General features: G+C 43.0%; 1 protein-coding gene across 1 annotated transcript in view; it reads left to right on the top strand.

The window, feature by feature from the left end:
* Positions 1–5,434: 5,434 nt before the first annotated feature.
* The window catches only part of cdh5 (cadherin 5), a 28,296-nt gene continuing 22,385 nt past the window's right edge, over positions 5,435–11,345 (top strand). The window contains exon 1 of the mRNA XM_029449344.1: positions 5,435–6,427. The gene's annotated coding sequence lies outside the window, so the exon portion shown is untranslated. The remainder of the gene's footprint in view (positions 6,428–11,345) is intronic.

Below are 11,345 nucleotides of genomic sequence, written 5' to 3'. Positions count from 1 at the left end.
GCGGTTCAGTATCTTGCCCAAGGACACTTCGACATGCTGACTGCAGGGGCTGGGGATCGAACCGCCGACCTTCTGACGTGTGGGCGACCTCCTGAGCCACAGCCGCCTATAATAGGCTCAACCTCATGAATAAGTAGAATCCAGGCAGGTTTCTTCGGCCATTCAAAGTGCTTTTCATATACAGTCTCCCTTCATAGGTGTCAAAACGAACCTGGACATGTATCTCTATTTCTTCCATATTCATAAGAGCTGGCATTTCTCTATTGAGCTCTTTTCTAAACAGAGATGAGCTTTACCTTAGTGGGGGCCATGGCATCTATAACATTTATAATTTTAGAACTGAAATGATCTAGAAGATTCTTGACTGAGAACCAAAAGAGGGCAGGAGTGGAAGTGAATCATCCGCTGGTGTTTCCAGGGGTATACTATGAGTCAGTGCACAGTTAGAACACAACATCTTTAGTGCTGCAGCTCTGGGGGTCGTCAACATGTTGTTTTTGACTTGTGCATTAATTTCCTTTTGTGTGTTAAAGTCCATGTTCTCTATCGTACGTGAAGCTGTGAATCCGATCATGGCATGAGCACAGAGTTATAAGTTAAATATCAATATCTCGGTTCTTTTTGTAGAAAAAAACATTAAAAAACACATTTTTAGAAGTTGTGAATGGATCCAGAATGTGGATTTCCTCCCCCAGCCCTGGTGCTAACAGCAAATGTAAGCACGGCGCTTTGGATCCAATGATTTACGAAGGACACACAGAGGGTTTTGGCGCCTCTTCTCATCATTTAAGGAACCACTTCACAGTATTTCAACCTTATCTCTGCTTTTGTCATATCATGACATGCCTTTATACTCCACTGCACTCGTCAATACTATCTGTATCTCAGAGGCTCATCACCCAAAGTCCTACAGCTGATGATGCAAGCATCGGCCAACCGGCAGCAAGAAAGACTCATTTCATCCTCGAGACCTGTAATCGTACTCCTCGCCTGATAAGACGGGAAAAAAAAGGGAGTAAGTAAGATTTTAAAAGGGGAATGTGCAGTTGTTCTTGTTTCTCCTCGTCCTCTGACCGTCGCATCAGATACAGGATCATGAGAGGAAGAAATATTGTAGAAGCTAAATAATTGAAATACAGTAAAACTGTAAAGAGGAGTCTACACGCACGTGTAACGACATTTAAAACGAGTAATCATTACATAACATAGCATGCAGCGATGTTCACTGATGTATTGACTTCTGGAGCCCACTCTTCTCTTCGTCTGTGTGATATTTAAGGATCACATCGATGCACCGGAGGGACAGAAGGTCCGATTTCAGTTTGTTCCTCTTTTCATTACACAAGTGCACGCTGCCTGGTGCCTGCAGATAACAGCGTGTGTCAGGGGAAATGTTTGGGATGAACACGGAGAGAAGACTTTCAGTACCACTTGAAAAAAAAGAGGAACGCTTGTTCTTCAAACTAGTTCAAATTCCAAATTAGCTTTACAGTTTATGCAAACACGTCTTAATGCAGGCAGAAGAATAAAACCAGTTTATGTCTTTAAAAACCTTCCTAACAAATTAATTAACTCTAATATAAGTGCTTCTACCAAAATGGAGCGTGTGGACGACCTGGAAGGACACATTGATGTAATAAATTACATTTTGAGCAGTGGGAATATATTTTATTGTAGTTTGGGTGAACTGGCTCTTTAAAATCAAAGCCTTTATAAATGATTAGCTTTTGAAACAGCATCTTTGATATTGTTAGTTTTCATATGACTCAGCGTTGAAGCAGTGTTGGATGTTACCGGCATTATTATGTCAACCTTCAGAATATACTTCTTAAAAAATGTAAAAGCTTTATAGGTGTTAATGATGAATGCAGACGTAGTGCAGTTAAAAAAGATCTGGCATGTTAGACGTTTCTCTCTCTCTCTCTCTCAATCCTCCAGTCCTTGATGTTCGCGTCCCAGCGGTCTTCTTTCAGTCAAACCACCAGCGGGGGGATATCACCCGTTTCCTTATATGTCATGAGCGGAGCGAGGATGCAATTTTTAGTGGCAAAGTGTTTTTTAGGAAAGTAGGCCAGGAGCATGAGGATTTTTTGAAAAGACGGAATGACAGAGAGACTCGGAGGGAGAAAAGGAAAAGAGATGTGTAAACAAGAGAGTTTCTATCATGTTTGTGACGTTTTGTTTGTTTGTTTGTGGGACAACCATCAATCTTGTACACATCGAAAGAAAACAGACAGCCGACTTGAGGACAAAACTCTTCCTCTTTGTTATTTCTCTCTTGTTCCTTCCCCCTACATACGTACAGGCAGACATCACTGTCTGTGCCCAGTTCTGCTCCATACAATTAAACTACATTTAAAGGCATTAATAACATTAATAACACTCACAAAACTGTTTACATTAAGTAACATGTGCAATATATATTACACATAATATACAAAGCACTGAGTATTTATTATAGTATAGTCAATACTGTTAATACTGAATAATGTAGGGTGAGAGATTTAAAAAATACATGTTCAGTCATTTTCCTTCAAGCTTGCTCTTTCTCTCTGGTGTGTAACTCATCAAAGTCTCTAGTTTCACACACACACACATACACACACACACACACACACACACACACACACACACACACACACACACACACACACACACACACACACACACACACACACACACACACACACACACACACACACACAGAAAGAGTGAAGTGAGTGAAAGATTATCCCTAAAGTTAGATGACTGTCAGAAACCAGACGACACTTGGAAAAGTAAAGTTCACCGGGGAAACTGAAGAAAGAGAGGGGGGGAGGAGAGAGAGAGAGAGAACGAGAGAGAGACGAGAGAGAGAGAGAGAGAGAGAGGGAGAGGGAAAGAGGGAGGGAGAGAGAGAGAGAGAGAGAGAGAATGAGAGTGAGAGAGAGAACGAGAGAGAGAACGAGAGAGAGAGAGAGAGAGAGGGAGAGGGAAAGAGGGAGGGAGAGAGAGAGAGAGAATGAGAGTGAGAGAGAGAACGAGAGGGAGAGTGAGAGAGAGAGAGAAAGAGAGAGTGAGAGAGGGAGGAGAGAGAGAGAGGACGAGAGAATGAGAGAGAGAGAGATAGAGAGACAGAGAGAGAGTGAGAGTGAGAGAGAGACAGAGAGAGTGAGAGAGAGAGAGGGAGAGAGCGAGAGAACGAGAGAGAGAGAGATAGAGACAGAGAGAGTGAGAGAGAGAGAGGAGAGAGAGAGAGAGAGAATGAGAGTGAGAGAGAGACAGAGAGAGAGAGAACGAGAGAGAGAGAGAGTGAGAGAGAGAGAACGAGAGTGAGAGAGAGATAGAGAGAGAGAGAATGAGAGAAAGAGAGAGAGGGAAAGAGAGAGGGAGAGAGAGAACGAGAGTGAGAGAGAGAACAAGAGAGAGAGGGAGAGGGAAAGAGGAGAGAGAGAGAGAGAGAACGAGAGAGAGAGAGAGAGAGAGGAGAACGAGAGTGAGAGAGAGACAGAGAGAGAGAATGAGAGTGAGAGAGAGAACGAGAGAGTGAGAGTGAGAGTGAGAGAGAGAGAGAGAGAGAGAGAGAGAGAGTGAAAGTCTCTGAAAGTGAAAGGCAGAAACAGGATGATATCGTTATAACGATGCAGAAACTCGTAGACAATACATCGAGAAGCTTAATCACAAAAGGATTTTGCAGCTTTTGTCGCAGATAAACCTGTGAAAATAAGACAAAAATAAATTCTCAAATCACCGTAAAGAGTGAAATGCACCCAAACGGCTCTGCCAAGCACACAGCGTCTCGGTGCTCCTGTGCTATTTGCTCGTATTTAAATGTGATAACATGAATACATCTGGAGCTAAACTGCCCCTTTCTATGCAAATGAGCCTCATTGCTGAAACTTCAGCAAATTCACAAAGATCTGTTCTACACGCAGTTACAGGGAAATTAGTATCATAATAATAAATATGAGGAGAGAAGAGAAAGCTGCATCCAGTATTCAATAACCTGCGGCACAGACAGGTGAACACACAGACAGGTGAACACACACAGACAGGTGAACACACAGACACATGAACACACAGACAGGTGAACACACACAGACAGGTGAACACACAGACACATGAACACACAGACAGGTGAACACACACAGACAGGTGAACACACACAGACAGGTGAACGCACACAGACAGGTGAACGCACACAGACAGGTGAACACACACAGACAGGTGAACACACAGACAGGTGAACACACAGACAGGTGAACACACACAGACAGGTGAACACACAGACAGGTGAACGCACACAGACAGGTGAACACACACAGACAGGTGAACACACAGACAGGTGAACACACACAGACAGGTGAACACACAGACACATGAATACACAGACAGGTGAACACACAGACAGGTGAACACACACAGACAGGTGAACACACAGACAGGTGAACACACACAGACAGGTGAACGCACACAGACAGGTGAACGCACACAGAAAGGTGAACACACAGACAGGTGAACGCACAGACAGGTGACATCACTGCACACTGCTATTTTTGTTGCCGCTTTACCGCCGCGAGCGTGAAACCAACCAGTCGTCACATACTCGGGCAAAAAACTAAATTGAGAGCCATTTGTAAAAAAGCACTGCTCCACAGCACCACTAGTGGTCAAATAATCCACAGTGTACCTTTAATCAAGTCGTTTTAGTGGCTTTAATTGTTCCCTAACCAAAGAGGTCACTGATCAGGAAAAGGAAAACATTCGTAACGTTAGTGACAAACAAGCTTTTTGTCCCTGACTTTGTCGAAATGTTCTAAAGCTACAGTAACATGCACAGCTACTGCAATAAGAGAAGAGGATTCAAAGCAAATGTTGACGTTAGACAGTACGGCTCCCAACTGTAATGAAAATATTGTATGTTGAGAAACTGCAAATAACAAGAGAGCGAGCAAACAGAGAGTGAGGAAGAGAGGGATGGAAGTGAAAAAGAAAGACAGGACTGCTATTGCCACAGGAGAGGCTTCATGTAAAAACATACAGCTGTCCAATTCGCCAAATTACTGACGACCGACTCCCCCCTGAAGAGAAGTGGAGGGGGGTGAGATAGATGGCGTGTGTGTGTGTGTGTGTGTGGCAGAGCGTCCGACTCATCTCATTTACCGGCTTAGACAAGATCTCTCTGTCAGACACACACACACACACAACTGCCGAAGTCAGCCCTCTGAAATATTTACTAGCCTCATGTGGGGAAATCTCTAAGGATTATCCCCAATAACCTGTTTAACTTAATCCTTATCTCACACACATGAATATTAAATCTCCCCCCACTCTCTGTCTCTCTCTCTCTCTCTCTCTCTCTCTCTCTCTGAGAAGGACTGAGAAGTAACGCCTCTCTCACCTTACTCTCCATCACCCTCCCTCCCCTCTTCGCTCTCACACACTCACTCCATCTGCTTCATGAACATGAGCCGGCTGCTTTCTCTGCCTCTCCGAGCGTCTTTGAGCTGTTTTGACATATGTGCTCCCTCTCTGCTTCTCTGCCTCTTTCTTTTTTTTTCCTGTCTTCCCACCAATCCCATACCTCTCCATACCTCCGTCTCTCTCTGCGTATTCCATCTCCAGGACAGGAAAAGGAGCAGGTAGCAGGGAGTACCAGCGAAGAAGACTGACCACAATAACAGGAAGAGGAAGTGGGCAGTGACCTGTTTGAGAGGGGACTACGGTCAGACAGCTGTGCTTCAACACTATCGGCCGCTGGATGAGAAAAACCACATCAGAGGCGGCAGCAAGAAAAGAACAAGAGAACCTGTTGGACTCTTGAGGGAAAACCTCAACAACCTGAGGAGGGAAAACAGGGCGATAAAGAACATCTTCGGGTAAAAAAAACTTTAAAACTGGAGCGACTTCTGTGTTTATTTACCTGCTGACGAAGAGACAACAATTACCTGCAGAGAACTCTTTTTATTTCTAAATCTGTTGCTTGGACTCTCACAGATTCTGTAGCTTTATCTTCAGGAATCCAAATCTGGAATTCATTTTCATTGAAGAGGAATCCACCCGTACTTCCTCACAGACTTATCTTATTATCTGGTTCACAGTCCAGAAAGGGATTTGTACAGAAACCTGGTGAAAATCAAGCCGAGAAAGAAATCCCTGCCTGTTACAACAACACCTGCTGCTCTCTTTCCACAATCAGAGAAACCAGCACGCAAGAAGAAGAGAGCCCGAGAGCGAGGAAGAGACGTAGTGGAAGTGGTTTTACTCCCTGCTGAGCGTACGACCACCTACCAGCCACTAATTTCTACCACAACCTGCTACATTAATAGTAGTACAAGCCCAGTTTGAGTGAGCGAGAGAGCACCTTGAAGGATTTGGGCTTCATTTTGTACCGAAATAAAGGTCTGATCCAGCAGATTCTACTCGGCTTGGACCGTCTGTCTGTGTGGTAAGTTTTCTTTTTCTATTTCAGGGTTGGGGAAAAAGGAAAGGCACATGTGTTTAATGTGTGTGTGCATGTACCTAGATAACAAGTATGTGAGAAGGGAGCTAAACTAAAGACGAGGAATGCACAGATACGTCAAGAACATTTCCTTCTGATTGAAAAGCAGTGTCGAGCAACGTCAGCACAGATCCTTTGAAAAACGCTCCAGGCTACTTTCCTCAGTCACTCCAGGGTGAAACGCTCATGAACTGTCCAGAAGAAGGTACCGAAATAACTTGAAATGATGGTTGCAACCCCTTTAAGGACAGGCTGTCGGCCACCGTCACTGTTCACCTACGTTATGACAACGATCTCGGACAGCTCCCTGTAGATTTGAATGCTGTAATTGAGCACTGCTTCCCCCCAGAGGTTGGGCTGTCATTCCTGAAGACACACTGCTGTGACCATTAATACAATACATGGTGATCTGTGGACAGAGGAAAGCAAACTGAATCCACCAGGAGGTCTTTAGCTGTTCATTTTCAAGAGCTCTGCATAGGGAAATAATAATTTCTTCCCTGCAGCTGTCAACTTGGTGTCAAGTTAGTGCGGCTATAATGTATTGATGACACCATTTAATATTTTATCTCGTCGGTCGACTGGTTGTCATTTTGTCAGCTGAAGACTTCCCTGCTTTACATACACAGTCTGTTTAATACATCACTCATTATGCCAATCATGAGGCTCCATGAAGGGGCGGACAAACGCTCGTTTCTGAGGATGTAGTCCGTCGCGTAGTTTTCTATTACATGGTGTTCCTGTTATTTTGTCCACCCTGCGTGTGTGAGAGTACTTCCTCTGTAGTAATGTTTTCTTTGTGGATCTTGATCCACGGCCGGAGTGACAGAGGTGATTTGATTTGGTTGTTACGTCGAAAGCCTTTGATGCAACTAAACCCAGTGGTCTAATTCCTGGAGAGGGAACTATCAGTGAAAATCCTTTGGGTGCCATCTGGGAGACTTTCCCTCCCACACACACACACACATATACACACACACACACACACACACACACACACACACACACACACACACACACACACACACACACACACACACACACACAGATACAAGATCCATGATTAGAGCCATTCATTCATTCAGATATATGTCAGTTGACAAGCTGTCCAGCTGTGGCGTGTTGGCTCAGTTGAAGTCGCTGATTACAACTGAAAGACCCAGTTACGTTTTTTCTTCTTCATTTGACATAATATACTGTACCACACTTCACCTTGTATTTAAACACATTTTTAGTTTATAGTTTCGTCATCACACCCCCAAGAAATCGATCCCTCGGGACACACAATCTTACAGACGGCAGTGCATTCAACAAGATGAAAACATGAAGTTAAAAGGAAAATGGAATTGAACTGCAGGGAAATCATAGAATGTACTTGAAGGCTTCCCTGATTGGCCCACAGCTCAGTTCAATATGTAGAAAGGATGGCTTTCAAATGCTGCAAACTGACCTGAACATTTTCTGCAATTGTGATGTGTTAGCTGAAGATAGAGGCTGTAATGAAAGAGAAACAATCATTAAATGTAAACAATATGAATTATACGCTCTGGTTCCGATCATTCAGTGTGTGATGTTTGGACGGGAACATCTTAATCCCTCAGAGTTGGGCTCCTTTAACATTTCCACTAATAGGAGGTGCCGCAGTTGGACATTTTGCCTTCACTGCCTTCAGCATAGACCGGGGCTGACAGCTGAGCCAAAACCCATGTGGATAGCACACTTGGCTCTGAATTATTTTCAGTTGACTGTTGGTCATTACTGTCAGTTTTAAAGATGGCCCACATCATTCATAACAGGCTCACTGTAATAACATCACATTTGTCTGATTGTGAAAGAAAGTAGAACCAACTAGAAGACGCTTCAACACCAATCAGAGCGTGAATACACTCTGTGACGTGACATAGTGTCAGTGAGGACACAGTGTGTGTGTGTGTGTGTGTGTGTGTGTGTGTGTGTGTGTGTGTGTGTGTGTGTGTGTGTGTGTGTGTGTGTGTAGTAGCAGATTGTTAGAAGCTGCTCTGTGATTAAACCTGTTTTAATCTCAACAACAACACACACACACACACACACACACACACACACACACACACACACACACACACACACACACACACACACACACTACAGTATTTAGCAGTTGAACGAAGCAGATTTGAGGCAGTGAAATCTGTTGTGACAAATATACAGAAAAAAACAAACTCCTGATTTTAGGATGGTCAAAGTCGAGTAAAGTAAGCCAAACTGTGTCAGACGTCATTCTGAGACTTTTGGACTTTTGGACGGTTGCATTATGCAGCAGGCTGACTTGTCTGTGAAGCACTAACTTTCATGTAAGGGTGGTACGAGATAAAAGGTCACGTGATCATCAAAGTCAACAGATTTCCTCCTCTGGGGACCACGAGACGCCTTAACAAACGTCAACACAGTAGTTATCTCCTTTAAAAATTATATTTTAGTCACATAAAGATTGTCCTAAATGGAACAGGTTCATCCTCTGGGGAGCACGAAGAAGCTCAATATATTACATAATCATCTGCATAGATTCGTATATTTCTTTTGTGCAATTACATATTATGGCCTCAGCATGCTGGTAGAGTTCAGGGGGTCACACGATCTTCAGCAAATGCACATGCACAACATTACGGCGACCGAACCGGCACAAATGTTGAGATATTTTGCTGTGGAACAAAGTATTGCACAGACAGATGGATCGATGACGGACTCACCAACTCATACATCATTCATGCATTCAAGTTCACCATGTCATCAGATTAAAGGACAAAGAGGTTTGACATTTGACTCTATTCGATCTGGAGCAAGACCTTTACGTCCGTATACAGAACTCATTTAGGAAACAACCGTCCATGAGCATAAGATCTATTTAAATTCTTAAAAGATAAGAGATGGTGGCCGCAGGTATGGACTTCCTGTACACTCAAATGATTTCGGTATAGCCACTGGTGGGGACTCGGATTCGAATACGAGGATGTCAGATGATGACGTGAACCACTAAGTGAAAATAAAGAACAGTTGATATCAAACTCATTGCAAAAACTTTAGTGGAGCACACACACACACACACACACACACACACACACACACACACACACACACACACACACTAGACACTTACATCCCCTCCTTATATGTCATCATGGAGGACATAGCTTAATTGTGTTTCTGTGCATGAACTTCAACAACCCTTCAGCGACCGCAAGAATTATGAAGTCTTGTTGACTCGTTTCTTTGCTTTAGCCTTTGGTTGAGTGAAACTAGGTCAGACCTGTCTACCAGTCAAAAAACATCCCGCAGAATGACAACTGTATCTCCGCGTCTGTCTGTTTCTGCTCCTCCGTCACACTCACGCACACTCCCCTGCCTACGGACAATGTAAAGATGTAATTACAGATATTCCTGGATGTTATTTATTCTTCATACCTCTGAAAGATGCCTTTGATACATGATGCCATAAATAACTTGGTATAATCCCGACGTGAGATTTTGCATGCATGACACGTGAAATCAAAAAGGTGATTATCATAAGATTAACAACTACCAGCTTAAATAAAGATCTGAACTTCATGTACATCTCGCTCCAGACTCCTGTCACTTTCCATGCATCGGTCTGTATGCCCTCTACTGATTTAAATGTTTAATTCATACTAAAAGTTGTTAAAGAGTTGTGTTTATCCTACACACTAAGATGTTAAATCTGCTTTTAAGGTGAGGCAGAGAGGATGACGAGGGGAAAAGGTGAAGAAGAAAAGTTGAGAAAAGGAGAAAGGTGGAATCATCGACAAGAGACAGAAATAGATTGTGTGAAAAACAGTTTCAACCAGAGAGATGTGGAGAAATAAGAACAAGTGGAAGGAAGAGAGAGACCTGCAGTGAGAGACAGACAGAAACAAAGTGAGACAGCAGACGGGAGAGAGAGAGAGACAGACATGCAGTCCTGCTGAATACCAGGAAGGGTGTGTCCACTCACTAATGATGACCCTTCATTAACACACCCTACGGCATTTCCCAGAAGGCTTTGTATTTACACTTCCTGCTGCTGATAAAAGACAAGCAGCAATACGTTGCCCTCTGAAGACGGAAATGCAATTTTTGAAAAATGCCCTTTTAGGGAAAATGCCCCCAATGGATTTGTCATCACAGAAATGTGTGTGTGTGTGTGAGTGTGTGTGTGTGTGAGTAACAGTCATAGCATGATGTTGAATATGTGTGAGTAACATGTTGATCGGAAAAGTCTAGCATGATATTGTATTAAATATTTATTCTATAGTATCCCTGGACAGCTGAAGCCCCAATTTGTTGAAACGTTATCTATTATTAATCCAATAAAAAACAATATTACCATATAAACCCAAACGTTCTGGGTTGGAAATGTTATTTTTTTGCTAACATAATGTTGTAGATACAATTCTCTTATTTTCAGAGGTGATATGAGACTTAATACAGATAACCACCTTAAAATCTGCTTTCATTTAACAAAATAAATATGAAACGTTTGCTCAATGTACTGCACAGCGTCTGATTGCTTTGTTTATCCAGAGCATGTTGAGAGGAAGGATACGAGGTGACGCACAGTGAGGACGAGGACACTGCAGGAAACAAGCTCGCTCTTAAACAGGAGCCATGTCTCACTGTGAAGTGTGTGTGGGGAAAACAAACTCACTTTCAACTTCTGTGAACTTAACTTCACTAAACTACAATATTCAAAAACATGCAACATATATACAAACACATCACCTGAATGAGCTGAAACACACTGAATGTTTCCATGTCTCAGGTGTTATGAGTTCACTGTGACATCGCACCAATTACAGCGTTTTAAGAAAATGATTCAGCAGTTTTATTTATG

The sequence above is a fragment of the Cottoperca gobio genome, chromosome 15 (genome assembly GCF_900634415.1).
Source record: "Cottoperca gobio chromosome 15, fCotGob3.1, whole genome shotgun sequence".
Classification (NCBI taxonomy): Eukaryota; Metazoa; Chordata; class Actinopteri; order Perciformes; family Bovichtidae; genus Cottoperca; species Cottoperca gobio.
This window is presented reverse-complemented; position numbering and strand designations above follow the sequence as displayed.